The 4,601-nt window shown below is 37.8% G+C and overlaps 1 pseudogene; it reads right to left on the minus strand.

Annotated features, from left to right (window-relative positions):
- Nucleotides 1-668: 668 nt before the first annotated feature.
- On the minus strand, nt 669-1,364 carry LOC148930949 (secreted RxLR effector protein 161 pseudogene; annotated as a pseudogene).
- Nucleotides 1,365-4,601: the final 3,237 nt, after the last annotated feature.

Below are 4,601 nucleotides of genomic sequence, written 5' to 3' on the forward strand. Positions count from 1 at the left end.
TCTTTGCATTGGCCAATGACATATGGTCAAGTAATATAGAGAATTTGAGTGTTATCTCGAAATTCTAATCGAGGAATGAATCTCATTCTTGGCTCAACTACCATGTTCATTTATCTTATGATATACCCAACTCAGGTCCGTGTCTCAATCCTCCTTTGGGAGGCAAAGCGTTGGACAAGATCAAAGCACACCACTCAACAAACAAAATGTGTAATGACCTCAGATCCAAGGACTATTACCTACTTCATGCACTAATAAACTGTAGACACTTAACAAAACAGTTTAATAGTAGGGTATACCAATACTCTCCAAAGTATACCATGTGTCCATCACGAGTATCAAATATCTCATAGCTGTGAGAACAACTACATTCTCGAAGAATGTGATGCAAACCCCATGCTAACCTATAACATATCATCAATATCCCATTCTTGATGATCATTGGTTAGGGCTATTTTAGAATTATACTATATCATTAATGTCTCACCCCATTAATGACAGTCACAATTCAAGGGAACAAATATTTAGAATAAAGACAAACATTTAAACAATTATTCCAATAAGTGCACAAAACCCATAGAAAATAAAATTTCCATTGAATGTGATCAAGTAATATTGTCTCAACACAAAACGTTTCTAAGACATATAAAACTTTAACTCCCACTGATTCAAAGCCATCTACCAACATGCTTAACACCTAAGCTCTCAAAGTGCTTGTTGTGTTTTGCTATACATAACGGTTTAGTGAAAGGATCAGCTAAATTATCATCAGTGGGTACTCTTTCTAATTTTATGTCGTCTCTTTCAATTATTTCTCTGATCAGATGATATCTTCTGGGAACATGCTTGTTCCTGTTCGTAGCTCTGGGTTCTTTTGCTTGCGCAACAGCACCAGTGTTGTCACAGTACAAAGGTATTGCACTGCTGGCACTCGGAACGACACCCAGTTCCTTGATGAACTCTAACAAAGTAACAGCTTCTTTGGCAGCTTCAGATGCAGCAATATACTCAGCTTCGGTGGTGGAATCGGCAGTTGTACCTTGTTTGGAACTATTCCAACTCACTGCTCCACCATTGAGGATAAAAACATATCCAGACTGAGACTTATAGTCGTCATGGTCTGTTTGGAAACTAGCATCAGTATACCCAGTAACTGATAACTCTGGTTGTCCACCATAGACTAAGAAATATTCTTTAGTCCTTCTAAGGTACTTAAGAATAGTCTTAACAGTTTTCCAATGTTCCTCACCGGGATTTTGCTGAAATCTGCTTGTCATGCTAAGCGCATAGGCCACATCTGGCCTAGTAGATATCATGGCATACATAATAGATCCTATAGCCGAAGCATATGGGATCCTCTTCATGTTGTCTCTTGCTTTGTCATTAGAAGGACAATCCTTCTTTGACAATACAATGCCATGTCCCATAGGAAGAAAACCTTTCTTAGAATTCTCCATTGAGAAGCGCCTTAACAACTTGTCTATGTAAGTGGATTGTGATAATCCCAACATCCTATTTGGTCTATCTCGATAGATCTTAATTCCAAGGATATAGGAAGCATCACCCAGATCCTTCATCATAAAGGATCTGGACAACCACTCTTTCACGGATTGCATCATGGAACGATCGCTTCCCATAATCAAGATGTCATCAACATATATGATAAGGTATACGACGTTTCCATTTTCGCGTTTACTATAAACACATGGATCCTCTTTGCTTCTGACAAAACCAAACGATTTGATTGTTCTGTCAAAACAAATATTCCAACTCCTAGAAGCTTGCTTAAGTCCATAAATGGACTCTTTAGCTTGCACACTGCATTCGTCCTTTCTTTCGATACAAAACCTTCAGGTTGTGTCATATAGACATCGCCTTCTAATTCTCCATTGAGAAATGCGGTTTTGACATCCATTTGCCAAATATCAAAATTGTAGTATGCAGCAATTGCAAGTAATATCCTAATGGACTTGATCTTAGCAACTGGCGAAAAGGTTTCATCATAGTCAATGCCTTCGCGCTGACTATAACCCTTTGCCACTAACCTAGCCTTGTAGGTTTGTACTTTGCCATCTGCATCTCTCTTCTTTTTGAAGATCTATTTGCAGCCTATGGGGTAAACCCCATCTGGCAAGTCAACTAGTTCCCAGACTAAGTTGAAGTACATCGAGTCCATTTCAGATATCAAGGCTTCTAGCCACTTCTCTCGATCGGTGTCTGACACCGCCTCAGTATAGGTCTTAGGCTCATCGTCATCTAAATCAACTTCATCATCTTGGTTCTCAACCATTAGATTCAGTCTCTCAGGTGGACGACGAATCCTTCTAGGCCTATTGAGTTGGTTTTCTTCTGGCTCGGGCTGTTCATTCTGAATGTGAGTAGGTTCAGGAATATCACTATGATCTTCTTGAGGTAAAGGTGATGCAACTATTGTATCATCTTGTCTTTGATGCATCTCATTGTCTTGAGGAGGTTCTTCGAGAGTCCCTCTAAGGTCTCCTCTAATAGTAATTTCCCCTCCCAATAGATCATCAAAAACTCCCACTGGGTTATTGTTCAAACCATTTGACAATACCTCATCCTCAATGTTATCTTGTGGTTCTTGAATTTCTTCAAGATCTACAATGTTGTGACCTTGTTCCTTTAAGACATAATTGTCTTCAAGAAACGTCACATTCCTAGAGATTATCACCTTGTGATCTCCAGGGTAGTAGAATTCATATCCTCTAGTTTGTTTAGGATATCCCACAAAGTAACGCTTCTCACTTTTAGATTCCAACTTATCAGTCATTTGTTTCTTAACAAAAGCTGGACAACCCCAGGTCCGCATATAGTTAAGACAAGGCTTTTTGCCATACCATAACTCATATGGTGTTTTCTCAACTGATTTAGATGGAACTCTATTCAGAATGTAAATAGCAGTCAATAAAGCATGACCCCAGAGAAATAAAGGGAGACTAGCTAAACTCATCATGGATCGAACCATATCTAATAATGTTCGATTTCTCCTTTCAGATACTCTATTCATTTGTGGTGTACCAGGAGGTGTCCAGTCTGACTGAATTCCATGTGATTTCAAGTAATCAAGAAATTCTCGGCTCAAATATTCCCCTCCTCGATCTGATCGAAGAATTTTGATACTTTTCCCAAGTTGTTTCTCAACTTCACACTTAAACTCTTTAAATTTCTCAAAGGCCTCAGATTTGTGTTTCATAAGATACACATATCCATACCTTGTCAAATCATCAGTGAAAGTAATGAAGTACGAATAACCACCTTTTGCTTGAGTTGGAAACGGTCCGCACACATCTGTGTGGATCAACTCTAGCACATCATTAGCACGCACCCCTTTCCCAGAAAGTGGTTTATTAGTCATCTTTCCTTTGAGACAGAATTCACAAGCACCATATGATTCAAAATCAAATGAATGTAGATAGTCTAACTTTCTCAATCTCGCTATCCTTTTCTCATTGATATAACCAAGTCTACAATGCCAAAGATTAGACGTCACCACGGTTCGGGAACCGCCGGTTCCCGGTTCGGAACCGCCGGTTCCGGTTCCAAAAAATATGGAACCTGAACCGGCCCGCCTAGGGTCAGGCGGTTCCGGTTCATGAACCGGTTCGATGACGGTTCGCCGCCGGTTCAAGACCGGCGGTTTTCAGACGGTTCCGGTCCGGTTCCGGGCCAGTTCGGCGGTTCAATTTCATTTATTTTTTTTTTAAATTTATTCATTTATAGTTCTAATTACAAATTACATCTTGTAGTTGTAGTGTTCTACTTACTAATTACTATCGAATAAATAAATATAACGAAAATGACAATTGACAAATAGAGTAGAAGTCGACATTGAAGTTGGACAATTGGAATTTTATTGATACAATGATTACAAATTACAATTATACAATTATACAAATTTGAACAATATGTTGATATTACAAATACAAATGTTGAAAATTGAAATTACAAAAGAGTCAAAAGACTTAAGTCTTAATACATAACATAATACATGCTTGTTAGCTTGTATAACAATTTAAATAAAAAATCTTAAGTAAAAAACAATAAATTATAAATGCAAATAGATAGTATAATATATTATATATATACTCTTAGTCGGCGAAGGAGATGTTTCTATATAACTAAATTGAGGATACCTTTAGCAATTCAACCTTAATTGTTGAGTTTAATTTAACCATCAACAATCATGGTAGAATTGTCAAAAGTCTCCTGGATTTAGTCTTATAGAGAAGTCTTCTTCATCGATTAGAGTATATACAAATACAATTATATAATTGTATTTGTATATTTTAAAGTTGAAACAATTGGGAAAAAAAAAGAAATAAAGGAAAAGGACTTGAGCCCAACTTAAATTTAAAATTTAAGTTGGGTTGCCTACGTATCCTTAATGCTCAATTACATTAAGGAATCAAAGTCCACGTAGTTCTCTTACCTTACTTACCTATTCGGCAATCGGCGGTAGACCCCCCACTCCACCTCATTGTTCTTCTTCTTCTTCGTCGGGGTAGTAGTCTTGGTCGGTTTGTACTTGGGTGTTCCAATCTAGCTCTTGATCTCTAATGTCAGCCGAACACCAATCGTCA

This window comes from Salvia hispanica, chromosome 3, assembly GCF_029641045.1.
Source record: "Salvia hispanica isolate PSC_SH4W2 chromosome 3, Shi_PSC_v1, whole genome shotgun sequence".
Taxonomy (NCBI): domain Eukaryota; kingdom Viridiplantae; phylum Streptophyta; class Magnoliopsida; order Lamiales; family Lamiaceae; genus Salvia; species Salvia hispanica.